Source organism: Solanum dulcamara, chromosome 5 (assembly GCF_947179165.1).
Source record: "Solanum dulcamara chromosome 5, daSolDulc1.2, whole genome shotgun sequence".
In the NCBI taxonomy this organism is placed as follows: Eukaryota; Viridiplantae; Streptophyta; class Magnoliopsida; order Solanales; family Solanaceae; genus Solanum; species Solanum dulcamara.
In genome coordinates this window covers 6,979,954-7,002,357 of record NC_077241.1, presented here as the reverse complement: position 1 = coordinate 7,002,357, position 22,404 = coordinate 6,979,954, and the positions used below count along the sequence as shown (strand labels likewise).

The window sequence follows — 22,404 nt, the reverse complement described above, 5'->3', positions numbered from 1 at the left end:
AAAAACATGGATTAAATTCACCATGTGCCCTACATCTTATTTGAGATTGAATTTTCATAAGAATTGGGTTTTCTTGATAGATTTATGTCCTAATGAGTTCATACATCTATTAACTTGATTTTTTTTATGTTGATATTGATAAATTGAGAAATTTGATAAATGTTTCATGTTTGATATGAGTTGATTGATATGAGTTGTTATACATATTTTGTTATGTCTAAGAGTTGATTGATATGAGTTGGTATACATATTTTGTTATGTCTAAGAGTTGATTGATATGAGTTGTTATACATATTTTTTTATGTCTAAGAGTTGATTGATATGAGTTGTTAAATATATTTTTATTATATTAACAATAGATAATTATCTTGCAGTAACTTGAAATCCGTTGGTACGTTACAGTTTAATTCAACTACCAAATGATGGAACATAGAAAGAATACTAAAATGTTGGTTAGGATGTTTTCATTAGTTTAACACCTTCACAGATCCAAATTGCTAGAAATAAGATGGGGACAATATTTGATTAACCTTTTAGTTAGCATGAATCCAATTTCTGTGAGTTGATGCTTCAATGGAATTCCATTAGCATCATGAAATTAAATTATATTTAAGAAAAAGTTATATTCCTATTAGTATATTCATATAATACTTCCACTTTGATATTGTTATAACCCGTATTTTTCACATTAGGACAATTTGGAGATAATGGTAATAAGTCAAGGGCAAGGCTATGTTTGACCTTGTTGGATACATAATTCTTATGACTAAATTGGGATATGGAAATATTGGAAAAGTTTAGGAATAAAATTGGAATTTCACATGTGGAAATACTATAAAAGGTTGAGGACAAAATTGGAATTTTACATGTGGAAATACTATAAAAGGTTAAGGGCATAATTAGAATTTCAACTTGGAAATATTAGAAAAGGTGAGGGGCAAATTGGTAATTTCACTTAGGAGTCTTTATGTCTTCCAACTCCTAGAACTTTCAAGAGAATTGGAAGAAGTTGAAGAGCAAAACTTCTAAGAAAAAAAGAGGGCAAATCGGCCAAGGAGGGAGTAAAATTTCTCCTTCAAATTTCATCCCAAAAATTATAATTTCTTGGTATTTCCACTAAATCAAGGGTCCTCTATAACATGGTAAATTTATTTTGGAAGATAGAAGGCTTGTTTGGTTGATTTGGGGCTTTGATTAAGTGAAGAAGTTAGAAGGAAAAAGTAAGAATTAATCCAATTTCTTTGTGTTATGAAGTTTGTTGATGTTGTAGTATGTAAAAATGTGTAGAATTTATGGAAATATGAAAGTTTGCATGGTGGGTTTTACATATGTATAAATCCATGTATATGAAGATTTTGGAGGCAAGATGAATTAAATTTTTGTGTAGTATTTTAGTAGTAGTTATGGAGTAGTAGTTATGGTAAAAATTTTATGTTGGAATTGAAAGTTGAATGAATTTATTGAAGTTGGAAATATGGGTTAGGTGATGAAATGGAAAAAATTAAGTTTGTATAATTTGTTAGTTGTTGTTATGATTTTTGGGATATAAATGAAGTTTATTTGGTGTAAGTTGGTATTAAAATGGGTTGTAGGAATTATGTAATTTTAGTATGATATTATAAGAATATGGAGGTAAGTTATTAAAAGTATGGATTGTTGTTGTTGATTATGAAGTTGAAAGAAGAAAATGAATTGTAATAGTTTTGTTGCATTTATGGAATTTTTGGGTGAAATATGGAATTGATAAAAATTGGATAGCTTACTTGGAATATTTTTCACTTATGTTGGAATGAGTTGAAATTAATTATGGATATGAGATATTCATATTTATTTGGAAATGCAAAGTTTGGTTGAAAGTTGTTGCATTAATTGGAAAATTACACCAATTTATGTTATGGTGTGTTAAATTGATTATCGATGGAATTGGTGTTGTTGTTGGCTTGGTTGTTAATATTGTGGCCGAGTTTGTAATCTCGGGGTGTCATATATATAGGGGAGATGATGCCGAAATTTTTGTAGACAAGTATTGGAAAAATTGAATTCTTAAAGTCTTATGAATAGTAATTGGTAAATGTGACCAATTGTAGATTTTGGAGGAAACGGGAATTGAACTTGGACAACCGTAAAAGGCCAAAAAGGTATGTAAAGCTTTACATTTTCTTCTCTTGGCATGTCCTATATGTAATAAGAATGAATACGAACCTCGGGGATCACTCTACTCTTCGAAATTGACGCTCGAAAATTTCCCTTTTCTATTCAATAGAATTGAATTAGGTAATTATGAATAGTTTTGGAAAAATTGTCTAAACTTCTAGATTTTGCACAAATGAATTCAGAATACCTTAAAACTCTTCTAAATAATGTTATGAAGTCTAACGCACGTGATTTGTATACACCACTAAATTTGATTGAGGTGGGGCCCACTATTCCGAATTTTTCTTTGTTATTCCGTTTGAATTACGGTAGGTAGAATTTGAAAGAAACTCTTTGCTATGCTTCCTAATATTATATGAATAATTATTCCGTTAATTCTCATAATATATTTGGAAGTACGGAGATGATTCGGAAAATACTATTTTTACATAGACTATTGTGATATTGGAAGTACTTGTACTATTATTATTATTCAAGTTTCCTTTTATGATTTGTTATCGAAATTATGCCATCGAGTCTGTATAAATGTTTTGTAATTTAAATTGCATTTAGTTTCTCACTACTCCACTCGTGGATGCCTCAATGCTTCTTTCACTGAGCCTGGGCCAGGATATATTTTCGTGCGTATTTCTCTGCATTGTTCGCCGTGTCCCGATGTGAGGGGGCAGGTATGACATGTACATGGGGTGGTAAATGTTATGCCACGGAGTTATGTTGTGCCATGTACATATATGTTTGTGATATGATATGATTTGATATGGCCATTTGATATGATATGATTTGTTACAGAGATATTCCCTACTCTGGTGTTATGCTGTGTCGTGGTGCCGATGATGGGAGGGCAACCACACTTTGTTCACCGAGTCCATAATGGGGTCGGATATGGCATATGTCTGTGCATATATGGTTTGAGATTTTGATAAGCATTTTGAAATTCTGAACGTTGATTTCATGTTTTGCATATATTATTCAGATTATGATTTTATATATTACAGTGCATGCTTTACATATTTGGTACATTTTTCGTACTGACCCCCTTTCTTCGGGGGGCTGCGTTACATGCCCGCACGTACCGAAGTTCGATTTGCTGATCCATCTGTTTAGGATATTTATTGCGTCGTTGACAGTGCTCCCTTGTTCGGAGCTTGTATTTTGGTACTGTCTTTATCTCTGTATATTTGGATATTTTGGTCAGGGGTACGACGGGACCCTATCCCGTCATATGACTATGCTATCATCTGTAGAGGTCTGTAGACAGAGTTATGTTGTGGGTTTTGTATATATGGTTTGGGTTTTGTGTGTTTTGTGACGGCCTATCAGCCCTCGTGCCTACATCTATTTTTTTTTGATCTATTTAGCAATTTTTTTCTAATCACTACCTTTGTTTATTCGGTTAAAAGGCTAATTTGGGATAAGGGTACGTTTGGGTGCTCAATTTGGGCACCAGTCACGGCCTACGGGGTTGGGTCGTGGCAAATATATTCTAATAATATAGAAAAAGCTAACTTTATCATTTATTTCCTAATTTTACGTGAAGTGTTTGGTTTGGTTTGGGACAACTTGGATAGTTATTAAATAATAATGTTTGGCAAAAGAACACTATGGAAAGACATTCTTTCTAGTCAAAGGTGATGACAGAAAGTAAAGTAAGCAATATTCTTGAGATTTCCTAAAAATAAAAAAATAAAAAAGAGATATAGACTAGGCCCTTGTCTTTTACATGCCTTTAAAAAAATATATATAAGATTGGGGTTGATTGGATAATATGATTGGTCAAGAGGCTTGATTTGGGATAGAATTGATGAATTGACAAAGGTCCAAATGAGACTGGTCGATATGATTAGATTGAATTGATTGAATAGAGTTTTATGAGCATTGAGTCTTGAAAGGAGTATCGAGCACCGAATTGGATAAGAGTAAGTAATAACTCGAATCCAATAACTACGTCGTCAAACATAGAAAGAAATTGGACCGTTAAAGTCGGATGTTTTCCAAATTACTGTCCTGATATAATAGGACTTGATTGGTTATGAATTTATGATTTGTTGATTCGTTCGTACCCTGACAAGGTATGAACGGACGTGGAAATAACGTCGGCTTGTTGTACTATCACTCGCTCATAAGTGATGGTTGTCGGATAAGAGAAACTCCCATATAGGTCTTGATAGTACTCTGAGTCGGATTGGGATGGATTGGGCTGGATTGTATGTGATTGGTCTTGTCTAAATTATATTTTGTTTAGACTCAGAACATCTTGATTGAGTTGTACCTTCTTCTGAGTTGAGATTCTGAGTTGATTTGATCCCACCTTGATGTATGTTTCATTCGGCCATTTTACATACTCGTACATTCCACGTACTGACGCCATTTGGCCTGCATCATTTCATGATGCAGAGACAGGTACTAGAGATCATCAACAGGCGCATCGTTGAAGATCTATTCACTTCCAGCTAGTTGGTGAGTCCTCCTTGTTTTCGGAGGATACCGCAATTATCTTTTCAACTTTGAGTTAGTTTTCCTTTATTTTGATTTGTGGTAGCCATGAATTTGTCATTGGCACCTCTTATATTGTTGATAGAGGCTTCATAGACTAGAGTGTGGACGATGTTGAATTGTTTCGTTGTGACTGGTTTTATTTTTTCTAGTTGTTGAATGGAGATGTGGTTGGCCTTTGGCTTTATTATGAATAGTATTCTTATGATTTGAGTCTTCCGCTAATAGAGTGTAACTGAATGAAAGTGTGATTGGACCAAGTGGTTCGCTTGAAGGCCAGAAATGGTTTTCAAGTGCCGGCCACGTCTAGGGTACCCTCCCGGGGCGTGACACTAAGCCTCACTGTGCAAGGAATTTAATAGGTTAGGACGAGTTGACCCTTCACTTGAAATGGAATGGCCAACATCATTTAACCCTAGAAGGGCTGCGAGCTGGAGCAGGCTAGTCCTTCTTCATTTCAATCTAAATTCAAACGTTAAATTTCTGTCAATATATAAAGTTTTTAACATGTCTAACAAAATTATTTGAAAATACATAATAATTACAATCATATCATACATTATACATATGATTAGCGTTGTTTCAAATTATAATCTCATATCTGAAATATATAACGTCAAAAAAATGAGTATGTGGAAAATAGTGATGTTCTTTCAATAATTTTAGATAAGAATCTATCAAAAAAATATTAAAATAATAATCTTTTTTGACAAATAAATAAGTAAAGAAAATTTGAGGAAACAAATTTGGAAATTATAAAACAATTACAACCTAAAACTTTACTTATTTTAATTCAAATTGAAAGTAATTTTGAGCCATTGACTCACCCCGATCCAACCTCAATCAAATCTTGAAGGACAATGACTTACTTGGTCCAGGCTTATAAGCCCCCCAGTTAATGAACTTTAAAAAAGAAAGGATCACACATATCTTGTAGTGTTAAGAGCTAATCACATTTTATTTTTATTTTTTTTTGAATTAAAAAATCTTTTAAATTTGGTGTAATCTGGATACATCTCAAAACGTTCTAATACATCATGTTTTAATTTTGGATACATCTCTTAATGTCGTAATACATCGCGTATCTGTCTCGAATACATCCCTCAATGTCCCGATACATTACGTACCTCCCGATACATCATGTAAAGTGATGTATCCGACGGATATATCGCGTAAAGTGATGTACCCGACGTCCCGATACATCACGTAAAGTGATGTATTCGAGAATATGAGAGAGTAAGTATTTTTGTAATTTTTTCAAATGATATAAAATTTTAAATAATATGATAAAATAAATTGTGTATTTAAGTAATTATTGCTACCCTAACATAGGGTTGGGTCGGCCCATGGGTTAAATCCATTTTGAGGGCTCTTTACTCCCTCCATTTGCCACAAGGGTTATTGAATTTAAAGGTTTTTTTGTGACGCTTCCACTTCTTCTGTTCCCTCTTTTGCTCTCTGTCCATAAAAATCAAAATCCTAAGAGAATTTTTTAGTAGTAAAGCAAAATGCTGAATGTTCACGAGAAGTTGAACGCACAATCACCGCCATCGCCGCTGTTGGTTGAGCTTCCGGCAGAAATCACGATGGACATTCTGCAGCGTCTGGGAAGGATATAGATATTGGAGAGTTCGCAAAGGGTTTGTAGTACCTGGTGGAAGTTGTGTCATGACCCCGCTATGTGGCCTGTTGTTCACTTGATATATGGGCCTGATTTTAACAGAATGCCTCCGGGGTTGGATAAGATATGTCAGATTGCATTGGATCGTAGCCAGGGCCAGTTACTCAAAATTAACGTCGAGAATTTTGGTAGCAAAGACTTGCTTAATTACATTGCTGAGAGGTACGCTTTTGTAATTGCTCATTTCTTTTTGTTGTGACCCTGAAATAGGATTTCACATAAAGTAATCAATTTGCTACATTTTCTGACAGATCAACTCAACTCAGTCATCTCCGAGCTGTCATGGGTTTTTATGACTTTGCTGGAGGTTTGGCTGCCGATGCCAAGAACTAGCCATATTTGGAGGATGGCAAGTTTACTTTGACAGTGAAGATGAAAACTGGTAACTTATAGTTACCTGATCAAAGAATTTTACTTATGGTAAAAGCAAGTTCAAAAACTAGAAAATGAAATCTTGCCCTGTCCCATTATAAATTTTAAAAATGTTAGCTTTGACCCGCTCTGCCTTGCCTTTCCCTGCCCCGTTAAACCTTTGCCCTTTCCTGCCCCAATTTTTCCATCCCTAAAGATTGGACTGTTCTGTGGCTAAAGTTCCTACTTATTGTAGCATAAAGCAAAGGAGGTAGGATTATAATAATGTAGTGTATTCTAAGGCTAGATTCATGCCATGATTCGCCAGGGTATCTACCACATCATTTGCTTCACGGTACATGTGTTTAAATACTTCCACATTGTACAACGTTCTCATCAATGACCTGCGATCAGAAATAATTTATGAATAGAAATCATTTCCTGTTTTAAGTATAAGAGACGTTACCTGAGAACCTGTTTCTATATGTAGTGGAGACAAGTTCGATTCTTTTGCGATTTGTGAATTGAGCAAGAGTGCAGCAAGTTCAGATTCAAGTGGGTGCCACTTAATGTATTGGATATGAGAGGGCAAGGTGATATGTTGGCTTGGTAAGAAATAATGAAATAAATTTTATGATTTTTGGGTGCTCCAGCTATGTTAAAGGATGGAAGGGGCATGAGTAATGAGATAGGAACTTCAATATCTTGATAGGTGAAAGAGTCCTGAAAATGACTGCAGTTTCACTTATGGTTATGAATTTGATCTTCAAATTTGTAATTATTTGTCTTTTGATGATGATTTACTGACTATGATAACAGTCCATTTAGCAGCAATTGTCTTGATGAAAATATTGTTTTATATGAAGGTCTTATTCAAACTGAAAATTACATATGGTGATTGTGTTGTGGCAATCATCGCATTTCGTAGTTTACTGGTTTTTGGTTTCCCTAGCATCCTTTTGGAGCAGTAACAGGTAGGGGTTTTCAAAGTTTGGGTAAAAACTGATCCAAATCGAAAAACCAAACCAAATTGATCAAATACGATAAGCAGAGGGAAGGATATCTCTACAATAAAAGAGACATTTACTGGCAATATTTTTTTTTATTGCATCTAGAGTCGCTAAAGTCTTTAGTGTCATATATATAGAGTGTTGGTTACAAGTAATATATTTACTATTGTTGCTAAATATAATATAGCGGCAAATATATTATTGCCCTTTATTTATTTATTTATTGTAGTGTATATAGATACCTTACCCCTACCTTTCTTGGGTAGAAAGGTTGTTTCTGATACACCGTTGACTCAAAGAATAGGGTTATATGAAAAATATGACAACAAGATAGCAAGAAACAAAGCAAACTTGTAAGATTAAAGATCATTCATGGCTTTTGAGACATTTGTTTGAACATCATTCCTTTTATGATAAGGAGTAATGCTATTCCTTGTCATCAAAAGGGAATTCAGTAGAGAAGTCAAAATAAAATACTCTGATTCAATTGTGAATATAAAGCATACTGTAATAATTCGCTAGTTTGGAGACTTACAAATTTTCTCTTTTCGGAAGAGGATCGTCTGCGGCAACCATAACTCAAATTACTGATCCGGGAACTTCACGTGGTGGATGGATGCCATAGTTCCACAGCCTGATTATCCTCAACTATGTATGCAGAAAATCTCCATAACACTAGCCGTTTTCTAGACGATTTTGAGTGTCTTCAAACACCCATAATGGTGTTTATATAGACAATATTAGGGCGTAGGGTTAAATTAACTAATGGGACGACTCACTTATTTAGCACCCTCATGAGTGCATTAGGCCCATAAGATATTTTTACAAACACATACAATGCTCTAGGAGGGGAGCCTTGGAGTAACTGGTAAAATTGTTGTCATGTAACCAGGAGGTCACGGGTTCAAGCCTTGGAAACAGCCTCTGGCAGAAATGCAAGGTAAGGCTGCGTACAATAAGCCCTTGTGGTCAGGCCCTTCCCCGAATCTTGTGCATAGTGGGAGCTTTAGTGCACCGGGCTGCCCTTTTATACCATGCTCTGCTCTGTTAGGTGGTAATGTTAAATGAGCCACATAAAGAAGTTAATTTTCAGGAATACCTGATGAATGCTAGTTTCATATCTTTATAGCATTCCAAAAATGTCTTTCTGGAACCCAAATTTGGACATTCTATTGTTTATATAAATGCTTCGTAGTTCATGCTTTAGCATTGATCGATGTTCCATTACATATAAACCCAAATGAGTTTTGTGATTCGAATTATGGATAAATAATGGTCTAGGCATTTCACTCTCTCCATGACTAGTAACTAACACAAAGAAATATTCTTTAAAGCAAAATGCTCAAAACTATAACCCAAAATTATTCTCAAAACATAACTTTACAAAACTTAAATCAAAATTAATAATATGATTCAACAAACAGACTCTAACTAAAATAAAGGAAATATTTCTCTAGGGCGACAAGTCAAGGTACACATACATTTCCCGCACCTAAATCGATGCTATTTCGCCCAAATACAATTGATTTTATCCTTGAGTATCCACACTTCTAGAAATAAATTCTTGCGGAAGTGATCTTCGTCTGCAAGGCAAAACATCCCTTTCAAATCCAACATTATCAGGCTAGAAAGAGTCTTAAAAGATGATGGCTTAGATATAGTAAGAAACTAGTCATTTTCAATGCAAAACGAAAAATTCTATCAGGTATTACATCAAGACATCCAGGGTCTAACCAACCAATACATACGTTCATTTATGAACAACACTAGTTCATATGATAGGGAGGAATCTCAACAATTTCTCTCCATCTACTATTAGAAATCCCACCAACTTCATTTATCGTAAACACCTCACATCTTAGTTGTGCAAGACGAGGAAACCTACGACGAGATACAGGATCCCTATAGAAAAAATGAACCACTCTGTTTTCCTTCTTTAAATGTAGATATCCAAACCCAAAGTACTAACTTCTAATAGCTCTAATGAAAGTAGTATGTGAACATTTCATCAATTCACACACTGGTTGCATGGCAGGATTACACCAAAAAATACGACAATCTCTTGTTGAAACACAAACCAAACCATAGCAGACAAGCCAAGAGCACCAAAAGAAACCAAGGAATGTTTCATTGTGTATTATTTTCTCCCTCCTCTACTTCTGCGTCTACTGAAACAAATTATAGCCTACGCCTTTTTGCCCTCAAAAAACTGCGATCCACTATAAGAAGTTGAGGAGCATTTCTCATTGATTGTTTGAGGTGATGATAATAGAAAGGAGGACTAATAATAAGGTCATTCCATGACTTGGATACACACCTTAACATGAATAATGTCTTCATAGGAAATCTAACAAAAATAAAGATTATCATATCAACAGTCAACTTACGAAACTCACTATTTGCAATGTTTCCCTTTCTCATCAATAAAGAGGAGGAAAAGTATAGATGAGAAAGGGAACATCATAGATAGTGAGTTTGATAAGTTGACTATTGATGTGATAACCTCTATTTTTGTTAGATGTCTTGTGAAGACATTATCCATGTTAATGTGAGTATCTAAGTCATGGAATGACGTTATTATTAGTCCTTTTTTCTATTATCACCATATCAAACAATCAATAGAAAATACTCTCCAACTTCTTATTGTGGATCATTGTTTTTTGAGGGCAAAAAGGAGTAGACTACAATTTGTTTCAGTAGACGAGGGAGAAAGGAATGAATTATACAATGAAACATTCCCTGGTTTCTTTTGGTGCTCTTGGCTTATCTGTTATGGTTTTGTTTGAGTTTCAACAGGAGATCACCGTATTTTTTTGTGTAATCCGGCCATGCAACAAGTGTGTGAATTAGCAAAATGTTCACATACTATTATCATTTGAGCTATTAGAAGTGAGTGCTTTGGGTTTGGATATCTACATTTAAAGAAGGAATACAAAGTGGTTCATGTTTTCTATAGGGATCATGCATCTTGCCGCAGGCTCCTCGGCTTGCACAACTAAGATATGAGGTGTTTACGATAATTGAAGTTGGTGGGATTTCTAATAGTAGATGGAAAGAAATTGTTGAGATTCCTCCATATCATATGAACTTTACAGTGTTGTTCGTAAGTGAATGTATGTATTGGTTGGCTGGACCACGCCTTGATAGAATTTTTTCGTTTTGACTTTGGAAATGACTAGTTTCTTACTATATCTCAGCCATCATCTTTTAAGACTCTTTCTAGCCTGAAAATGTTGGATCTGAAAGGGATGTTTTGCCTCACAGACGAAGATCACTTTTGCAAGAATTTAATTCTAGAACTGTGGATAGTTAAAGATTAAATCAATTATATTTGGGGTGAAGGAGTATATCATTGATTTGGTCAACTTTAGGTGTGGAAAATGTATGTGTACCTTAGGGACATGGAATGAAGAAAAAATTATACTTGGGGATGAGGTCTTCTTCTAAAATTTCAAAAGAAACTACTTTAGAAGAGTGAAAAATACTCCAATACGTGATCTTGGAATTGTTAGATTTTTAAACAGATAAGAAAAAATAAGGTTTAGCAACAGATTTTACATTCATATGACATCTTACATAAGGCTTGAATACATATAGCTATATAAGCTTTTTCAAAAAGTAAGTAGAGTCTATACCTATCCAACCACTTACAAAACAAATTCCATAAAACAAGGATTACCCTTCCTTTACAAACCAAACATAATATTTAAAAGAGAACACTATTAGACTAAAAAACTATCTAGAAAATCTCATTTTCTAACACTCCTCCTTGAGATTTTTCTTGGATACTCCCAGCTTAGCCCTTAGAACTTCAAATTTCCCCTTAGGAAGAGCCTTGGTCATGATGTCTGCAATCTGCTGATCTGAGCTGCAATGAACAAGTTTAACTTCGCCATCCTTCTCTGCTTGTCTGATAGCGTGAAACTTCACATTTATATGCTTGCTACGACCATGTTGCACTGGATTTTTGGCCATAGATATTGCTGACTTGTTGTCAACCTTAATGACAGTAGCTTCAATGTCATTTTGCTCCAGATCACATAGAATCTTTCTTAACCATAGAGCTTGATTAGTTGCACCAGCAGCGGCGATGTATTCAGCTTCTGCAGAAGATTGAGCTACCACCTCTTGCTTCTTTGAATTCCATGAGAACATGCCTGAACCAAGTGTAAAAGCATATCCAGAAGTACTTTTCATATCATCAATGCTTCCTGCCCAATCACTCACTATCTGAATAACCCATCAATTTCCCTTGCTCTTCCTTTTTAAACAAAATACCAAAATCAGCAGTTCCCTTGATATACCTCAACGTTCGCTTAGCGACGCCAAGATGAACTTGACTCGGAGCATGCATAAATCTCGACAGAAGACTTGCTGCGAACATGAGATCAGGTCTTGTTGCTGTCAAATACAGCAAACTACCTATTAAACTTCTATAAACTGCAGGATCAGCCCTATCACCTCCTTCAAACTTCGAAATCTTTTCATTGTGAACTAGTGGGGTCGATACAGGCTTGCATCTCTCCATCTTGAATCTTTTAAGAATATCCCATGCATATTTTCTCTGTGAAATGAAGATTCCATTAGTAGCTTGACGAATCTCCATTCCCAGAAAGTAATTCATTTCACCCAAATCAGACATTTCAAACTTGGTCTCCATTTCTTGCTTGAATTGATTTATCATAGCTTCATTGCTTCCTGTTAACAGAAGATCATCAACATAGAGTGACACCAAAAGCACATCTCCTCTTTTAGCCTTCTTCACATATAAAGTGGCTTCATTTTCACTTCTCTTGAAGCCACAATAAATAAGATGAGAATCAATCTTACTGTACCAGGCTCCTCGAGCCTGCTTTAATCCATACAATGCCTTATGTAGCTTGTAGATTTTATCCTTCATTCCTGCAACTTGAAATCCTTCTGGTTGGTTGATATAAATCTCCTCCTGCAGCTGTCCATTTAAGAATGCTGATTTCACATCCAAATGATACAATTTCCAATTTGATTGAGCTGCCAAAGCAAATAGAAGCCTTATTGTATCATGTCGTGCAACTGGTGCAAATGTGTCTCCATAATCCAGACCTGCAACTTGCGCATAACCTTTCACAACAAGCCTTGCCTTGTATTTATAAACTGAACCATCTGGATTAAGTTTGGTTCGATAAACCCATTTCACCCCTATTACATTTCTGTCTTTTGGTTTATCAACCAGCTTCCAAGTATCATTCTTCTCTATCATACCAATCTCCTCCTTCATAGCTTCAATCCAAACTTCATGTCTTGATGCTTCTTGATAGCTATTTGGCTCTGAGATTGCAACATTACATCTTTCATATATCTCAGAAAGGGACTTTGTTTTCAAAATGGGCGAATCAAGTGAGGATTCCCCATCTGATTCTTCATCTTTTTCCAAATTTTCAGAGCCAAATGATTGGATTTCAGGCAACGGACGCAAGTTCTGAAAATCTGCATTATCTTTCTCAATTTGCTCCTTATCCCAGTTCCAAAAAGCATGCTCATCTACTACAACATCTCTTCTGATGGAAATACTTTTTGTTTGCAAGCTGAAAACTCTATAACCTTTGGCTTGCGATGAATAACCAATAAAGATCCCCAATTCACCTTTCGGTTCAAGTTTGCTTCTTTTGACTGAAGGAACATGAGAATAGCAAATCGAACCAAAGATTTTTAAGTGCTTGGCAGATGGTTTTATTCCACTCCAAGCCTCAATAGGAGTTTTCTTATCCACAGCTTTAGTTGCCAACCTATTTAAAAGATATACTGAAGTATAAACAGCTTCTGCCCAAAAGCTTTGCGGTAGTTTCTTTTCAAGCAACAAACATCTAGCCATTTCAACAACAGTCCTGTTTTTCCTCTCCGAGACTCCATTTTGTTCGGGTGAATAACTTACTGTCAACTCGTGATCAATCACCATATCTTCACAATACTTATTGAACTCATTTGAAGTGTATTCACCACCATTGTCCGATCTCAAAGTCTTCAGCTTACAACCACTTTGTCTTTCAACAAAAGCTTTAAATTTCTTAAAAACTGAAAATACTTGGGACTTGTTACTCAAAAAATACACGCAAGTCATCCTTGTTAAGTCATCAATAAAGAGAACAAAATATTTATTTTGTCCTAAAGATGATGTCTGCATAAGTCCACACACATCAGTATGAACTAATTCAAGTTTTTCAGTTGCCCTCCAGGTAGCACTTTTAGGAAATGATTTTCTGTGTACCTTACCCATCTAACATGCCTCACAGACTTCTTTAGACAGTGAGATCTCAGGTAACTCTTTAGTCAAGTCTTTCTCATACATAGACTTTAAAGTATCATAGTTAAAATGCCCATATCTTTTGTGCCACAACCATGACTCATCCATACTTGCAAAATTTGCATTATCAAACTTCCCATCTAAAGGAAAGGATTTATCCACCATTTCTACTTTAACAATCAAACTATCTTTTGAGTCAAAAACCAAACAATGTTTGCCCTTAAAAATTAAGGAACAACCTTTCGACATCATTTGAGCCACACTTAACAAGTTACATGCTAAACAAGGAACATACAACACATCATGTATAAACTTTGTACCTTGTGTAGTTTGAAAGGCAACTGAACCCTTTCCATGTGCATCGACTGTTTCACCATTTCCCATCCTAACTTTAGCTTTGAACGACTTGTCAAGTGTGTGAAACAAGAGCTCATTGTGTGACATATGACTCGTACATCCACTGTCTATGAACCATGAGGATTTGTTGCTTGTGTTTTCTTCGTGAGAATCCATAAACAATCTTTCTTCTTCCTTTTCCGACTCTTCAACAAAATTTGCCTACTGCGCATGATGTTGTTGTGGCTGATTCTGCTTGACCCTGCAATTTTTCTCAATATGAGCCATTTTTTTACAGAATCTACACTGAATGGGTGGCTTTCCTTTGAACCAACAATATTTTTCTTGATGATTGGTTCTTTTACAATGGCTGCAAGGTGGAAACTTCCCTTTTTTTGAAGATTCCTTCCATGATTTTCCCTTTGCTACTTTATCTCCTTCCATTCTTCTATTGTCCTTAACAGGCTGCTTGCCTTTATGTTGTGCCTGAAATGCCACTTCTGCTACTTCTCCATCTCTTATACTTGATCTTTGTTCTAAGGCTTGCAACTTGCTGATTAGTTTTGCAACCGATAAAGTCTTCAAATCACAAGATTCCTCTACTGTTGAAATCTTGGACTCGAACATTGCTGGTAAGCTTATCATCATCTTCTCCACCACCTTTGAATTTGGAAAGGTTTCACCAAACAACCTTATTTTGTTTACGATCTCCACAAGTTTGGCAGAATACTCTTCACAGTATCTCCTTCTTTCATCCTTAACATCTCAAATTCTCTTTTGAGAGTTAAGAGTTTGACAGCCTTCACTCTATCACTTCCATCGAACTCCTCTTTTAGCTTATCCCATGCTTCTTTGGGTGATTCACAAGTCATTATTCTTGTGAAAATCACATCTGAAAGTGCTGAATGAAGACATGTGAGAGCCTTTGGTTTCCTTGACTTCGCATCTTCATAAATCTTCATTTGTGCAACTGTTGGATTTGGTCCAAGTGGAGGAGGATCATCTTCTCTTTCAATTGTTTCCCATAGACTAAGAGCTTTGAAATAAGCTTTCATCTTTATCACCCATATGTGATAATTTTCTCCTGTAAACATAGGAGGGCCTGCACCCAAGAAGCTGTTGGATGCCATGTTACTGCTGCTCACTGCTCAGCTCACCTTAGAAGAACTGGAGAAAACCTTGGCTTTCTTGCCTTCACAGATCCCTCAAGAAGAAGGGCTCTTGATACCACTGTTAGATTTTTAAACAGATAAGAAAAAAATAAGGTTTAGCAACAGATTTTACATTCATATGACATCTTACATAAGGCTTGAATACATATAGCTATATAAGCTTTTTCAAAAAGTAAGTAGAGTCTATACCTATCCAACCACTTACAAAACAAATTCCATAAAACAAGGATTACCCTTTCTTTACAAACCAAACATAATATTTAAAAGAGAACACTATTTTCTAACAGGAATTAACCGTGAAAGCTTGTTTTCTTTAGGAAGCAATAGGTCCTTTCCCTCTTTAAGTATTTATCCCTTTTATATAAATGACTCTTGTTCCTAGCTTGTGTTGGAAGATATTAAACCTTATCTTATTTCATATGGAGCATTCTAATGATATTTTTGATGATCGAAAAATGGTTTATAACACTTCAGCCGTAATGATTTGCAATTAATTTGGATTGAACTTACTGGTTGAATATTCAGTTCCGTAGTTAAAACTCCCTTCCCCCTTTTTTTTGCATAAAGTAGAAAGCAAGAATACTTCTTGTTACCCTAATAATGATAATCTTCGCACGAAGGCTGTTGGTTCAGGGTATATATTATATAACTGAAGGTTGTTAGATTTACAAGCGGTTGTTTACCGTTGGAAAGAGAGTTGTCATTTTCCGGTTACTTATCAAAGAATAAAGTTCTTTTTTGGTTGTCCCAATTTTAGTAAGTTAAATTCTTAAGGAATCCTGTTCCAGCTTGTCCCTATCCTTAAGTTCATCCTGATGTGTATGATCTTTATGCAGGTAACATGAAGCTCAAGTTTCTCATTTATACTGTAGTAATGTATGATCCTTTTTGTTGAACTAGGACTTGCAATTGTATCGATCCCTCAACAAGTGCAATTGACATTTGATTGGAAATATTGGATTGATATCAGGGTATGCCTACTTCATTCGCTTACCATTAGCATATTTGTTACTTTTATGAACTTCTTAACAAGTATATCATTGTGTCTCAATATTCGTATAATTTCGTCAAATTTGAAAAATGTGTTTGGAATAATAATATATTTTGATATGAACAAGGCGTGTAAATGCTTGCTAGATTACCTATATAAGTGTTACCCTATATCATTGTGTCTCACTATTCGCTTACTCAGTAAGGCACAATTTCGTGTATTTTTAATCTCTCACTGCAAAATCCTACCGCTGCCAATGCTTTTATGTATATTTCTCGTAGGCTCTCCAACAATGGCATGGTGCTAAGCGAGGAGGAAAGAGCAACTGAAATCATCTACATCAAGATGATATTGACAACCTAATTAAAGCCAAGTTTACTTTTTTGGTCTATCACATAATTGGCAGATTCAATGATGTGTTAATGCCTGATCTTTCTCATTCTCATCTTGATTTGGCACTATCTTGCCTATCATTTTAATTCATCCATTCTTTCTTTTGAACGAATCATCAAATACCAATGAGGGTATTTATCAATTACCGTCTTTGTCCTATTTTATGTGATACATTTTCTTTTTTAGTTTGTAGAATTACACCTTTCTCTATTTTGAAACAATCTAAATTAATATCCCAATCTCATCCTTAATGACACGATTTATCTGGACCCACTTGATGCAAAAGTTATTTTTCCACTAGGGTATAGAAAATGAAAATATACGTGACACTTTCACATATCTTTGTATGTATTTAGCTTATGTGTTTCATGTTTTCATTTATTTCTTAATTTCCGTATTCAGTTAAACATATTCATAGAAATGAGTCAATGGGTGTACTAGATTAGGTGGAGACAGGTTTTACCCGATTAAATATAGCACTATTGCGATCTTAAACATTTGCTAATTGTATCAACTAGTACTCCCTTCTTCAGTTCTTGCTTCAGTCGAAGGAAAAAAAGATATCTTAGTCTGTGTTTTGTAGTTTTAGCAAACAAGCATATTGCTAACTGTTGTCAATAAAACAACTGTATATTGTACCTTTTTTAGGATAATTCTGTTCTATTAATACTGGATGTTTTTTTATGTCATTTCCATATCGATACTGTTAGGTTGGAGTTGTGTATGTTTCTTGCTTTTCATATTTCTTTTTTTGCTTTGCCGTTTTAATTGTTGATATGAGAAACTCCAGAACAATATTAGCATTCACCTTGTGGTGGTTCATTTTACTCTTTTTGGAATTTCTTGTTAGTTTTCTTCTAATAATACGTCCAACATAGAGAAAAGGTATTTTAATGTCATTTTATGAAGTTAATGATTTATTTGATTTTTCTCTCTTTTCTTTCTTGATTTAAAAGATGAATAAATGGTGGATCCAAGAACATTGTATGTCCATCAATTGGGACCATGATGATAATGTTTGGAGAAGACACTAATGTTGTCTTGATCTTGCAAATAACATTTATGTCTCTCAATTATTACAAAAAATTTATCTGAAAAGAGAAAAAATAAAAACGATTAATTTTTTCTATGATTGCCAACTACACAAACTTAGTAATGAATGATCAAACATAGTCTATATTTATTAATTAGTACTATTATTATCTCCAAAAAATACATACTAGAACAGTTAGTATGCTTCTTCTTTCTCAAACCCTGGAGGAATATTTGAAAAAAATGATGTTAAGGAAATTCAAGATTTTGATGTCATCAGGCAAAATGAGATAGTACAAATTAGTGTCATGATTGAAATCTCATAGGTGGTGACTGATACTAGCAAACGAGCGATTAAACAGTATCAAAGCTAATACATGTATTATTTTCTCTTAATATACACGTACCAAACAACTTGTGCTGTCTTGGCCTTCCTTAGCCCCAGGCTGTAGTCCTTTTCCATTATTTCCAATAATCAAATGGTCAGTATAGAGAATTGAGCACATGGTTGCACAACTGATGTACGCCCTCCGTCCCACTCTCATCTTCTATACCCCTAAGTAACCTTCCTCTCTTGCCTCAGTTATTGAATTGAGAAAGTAATGAATAGTTAAGAAACCAGACTGCATTATTAAATTTTTTTTGAAAATTATTCGTAGCATACAACAGGTAAAATAAAGCTCTTAGCAGAGACAATTTGAAGATGCATCTTCTCAAAATTCTTAAAATCATTTTGTGGTTCCTTGTTTGCTTTGCAGATTTCAGAAATGGAGATTGGCTTAGAAGTTGGTGGTGCATTTCTCTCTTCAGCTTTGAATGTTCTCTTTGATAGGCTTGCTCCTCAGGTTGATCTGCTCAAAATGTTTCAGAAACATAAGCATCATGTTCGGCTCTTAAAGAGGCTGAAGAACATTTTGCTTGGCCTTCAGATTGTGCTAAGTGATGCAGATAATAAGCAAGAATCAAATCCATACGTGAACCAGTGGTTTAATAAGCTTTAGTGTGCTGTGGACGGTGCTGAAAACTTAATAGAACAAGTTAATTATGAGGCTTAGAGAAACTAGAAGACCTTCAACTTCTTTGGTTTATAAATCTGATATCTTTGGTAGACAGAAGGAAATAGAGGAATTGATTGACCGTTTATCATCTAAGGATGCAAATGGAAAATATCTGACTGTAGTTCCTATTGTTGGAATGGCCGGTGTGGGCAAGACAACACTTGCTAGAGCGGTTTACAATGATGAGAGGGTGAAAGACCATTTTGGTATGAAAGATTGGATCTGTGTGTCTGAACCGTATGATGCTGTCAGAATAACAAAAGAGCTACTTCAAGAAATCAGCTCAGCTGATTGTAAGGTTAATAACAATCTTAATCAGCTTCAGATCAAACTGAAGGAAAGCTTAAAAGGCAAAAAGTTTCTTATTGTTTTAGATGATGTCTGGAATCACAACTATGATGAGTGGGATGACTTCAGAAATACTTTTCTACAAGGAGATACAGAATGTAAGATCATTGTGATGACATGTAAGGAGAATGTTGCCTTGATAATGGGCAGTGGGCAATCAACGTGGGGACACTGTCTAGTGAAGTCTCTTGGGCTTTATTCAAACGACATTCATTAGAAAGTAGGGATCCTGAGGAACATCCAGAAATTGAAGTGGTTGGAAAACATATTGCACACAAGTGTAAAGGATTGCCTTTAGCTCTGAAGGTACTTGCTGGTATTTTACGTTCCAAATCAGTGGTAGAAGAGTGGGGAAACATTTTAAGAAGTGAAATGTGGGAGCTTTCAAGTCATTCGAATGGCATCTTACAAGCGTTGATGTGAGCTATAATGATCTTCCTGTACATTTGAAGCAATGTTTTGCTTATCGTGCAATATATCCTAAAGATTAGCAATTTTGCGAAGAACAAGTTATTGACCTGTGGTTTGCTAATGGTTTTGTACAACAGTTGCATTCAGGTAACCAATACTTTCTTGAGTTGAGATCATGATCAGTGTTTGTAAAGGGTCCCAGAGACGTCTAAAAGAGATGTAGAGGAATTCTTAATGCATTATCTTGTCAATGATTTGGCCGAATTTGCATCTTCAAATCTTTGTATTAGGTTGGAAGAGAACCAAGGATCTCATATGTTGGAACAAAGTCGGCACATGTCCTATTCAATGGGCCGTGTTGACTTTGAAAGGTTGAAACCCCTCTACAAATTGGAGCAGCTGAGGACATTGCTTCCAATCTATGTCCAGCGTAGTTTCTTATTTTGTCTGGCAAGAGGGTGATACATAACATATTGCCAAGACTAACATCCTTAAGGGCACTATTATTGTCTCGTGTTGCTGAATGTCTTAATTGTCAAATTAAAACACCTTAGACTTTTGGACAATGATTAAAAAGTTAAGAGACACAAAAGGAAAAGTTGGTCAACTTACATCACCTCGACATTAGCAGCCTATCATTTGAAGATGCCACTACATCCAAGGAAGTTGAAAAACCTCGATGTGCTAGCGGGTGCTAAATTTCTTTTAGGTGGTTACAATGGTTCGGGAATGGAAGATTTGGGTGAACTATGTAACTTGTATGGATCTCTATCAGTTTTAGAGTTGCAAAATGTGGTTGATTGAAGGGATGCTCTAAAGGCAAAGATGAGAAAAATGGAACATGTTGAAAAGTTATCGTTGGAGTGCAGTGAAAGTATTGCCGACAATTCACAAACTGAATGAGACATACTTGATGAACTACAACCCAATACAAACATCAAAGAGCTCGAAATCACTGGATATAGGGGGACATCCAATCTGTCTAGCTGATCATTTGTTTCTTAAGCTAGTGAAATTGTCCATTGGAAACTGCAGGGACAGTGATTCCTTGCCAGCACTAGGACAACTTCCTTTCCATTAGAGGGATGCATCGAATAACAGAGGTGACGGAAGAATTCTATGGTAGTTCGTTCTCCAAAAAGCCTGTTAACTCTCTTGAGAAGCTTGAATTTGCAGAGATGCCAGAGTGGAAGCGATGACACTTACTAGGAAATGGAGAGTTCCCTACGTTGAATTTAGTCTAATAGTTCTCTTTTTGAATATTATGTTTAGTTTGTAAAGGAAAGGTAGTCCTTGTTTTATGGAATATGTTTTGTAAGAAAGTCAATAGTGGTTGGATAGGTATGATCTCTACTTACTTTTGAAAAGCTTATATAGCTATATGTATCTAAGCCTTTTGTAATATTCCATATGAATGAAAAGAAGTTCTGTTGAAACTTATAGGTTTTCTCAAGTTCTTCTAAGGTGAGAGCTGTAACATGGCATCCAACAACTTCTTGGGTGCAGGCCCCTCCTATGTTTACAGGAGAAAATTATCACATATGGGTGATAAAGATGAAAGTTTATCTCAAAGCTCTTAGTCTATGGGAAACAATAGAAAGTGAAGATGATCCTCCTCCAATTGGACCAAATCCAACAGTTGCACAAATGAAGATTTATGAAGATTCAAAGTCAAGGAAACCAAAGGCTCTCACATGTCTTCATTCAGCACTTTCAGATGTGATTTTCACAAGAATAATGGCTTGTGAATCACCCAAAGAAGCAGGGAAGAAGCTAAAAGAGGAGTTCGATGGAAGTGACAGAGTGAAGGTCGTCAAACTCTTAACTCTCAAAAGAGAATTTGAGATGTTAAGGATGAAAGAAGGAGATACTGTGAAGAGTATTCTGCCAAACTTGTGGAGATCGTAAACAAAATAAGGTTGTTTGGTGAAACCTTTCCAGATTCAAAGGTGGTGGAGAAGATGATGATAAGCTTACCAGCAATGTTCGAGTCCAAGATTTCAACAGTAGAGGAATCTTGTGATTTGAAGACTTTATCGGTTGCAGAACTAATCAGCAAGTTGCAAGCCTTAGAACAAAGATCAAGTATAAGAGATGGAGAAGTAGCAGAAGTGGCATTTCAGGCACAACATAAAGACAAGCAGCCTGTGAAGGACAATAGAAGAATGGAAGGAGATAAAGTAGCAAAGGGAAAATCATGGAAGGAATCTTCAAAGAAAGGGAAGTTTCCTCCTTGCAGCCATTGTAAAAGAACCAATCATCAAGAAAAATATTGTTGGTTTAAAGGAAAGTCATCCATTCAGTGTAGATTCTGTAAAAAGATGGCTCAAATTGAGAAAAATTGCAGGGTCAAGCAGAATCAGCCACAACAACATCATGCGCAGCAGGCAAATTTTGTTGAAGAGTCGGAAAAGGAAGAAGAAAGCTTGTTTATGGATTCTCACGAAGAAAACACAAGCAACAAATCCTCATGGTTCATAGACAGTGGATGTACGAGTCATATGTCACACAATGAACTCTTGTTTCACACACTTGACAAGTCGTTCAAAGCTAAAGTTAGGATGGAAATTGGTGAAACTGTCGATGCACATGGAAAGGGTTCAGTTGCCTTTCAAACTACACAAGGTACAAAGTTTATACATGATGTGTTGTATGTTCCTTGTTTAGCATGTAACTTGTTAAGTGTGGCTCAAA

The 22,404-nt window shown here is 35.4% G+C and overlaps 1 long non-coding RNA gene and 1 pseudogene across 2 annotated transcripts; both read left to right on the top strand.

The window, feature by feature from the left end:
- Positions 1 to 1,013: 1,013 nt before the first annotated feature.
- Positions 1,014 to 3,482, top strand: LOC129890388 (uncharacterized). Of its 2 annotated transcripts, none has more exons than XR_008767019.1 (3): positions 1,014 to 1,220; positions 2,088 to 2,138; positions 2,944 to 3,482. It is a non-coding gene; the product is annotated as an uncharacterized LOC129890388 (long non-coding RNA). The 2 variants fall into 2 exon arrangements; XR_008767020.1 differs by lacking the exon at positions 2,944 to 3,482 and adding an exon at positions 2,707 to 2,920.
- A 2,576-nt stretch (positions 3,483 to 6,058) lies between these two features.
- Positions 6,059 to 21,150, top strand: LOC129888940 (putative disease resistance RPP13-like protein 1; annotated as a pseudogene).
- Positions 21,151 to 22,404: the final 1,254 nt, after the last annotated feature.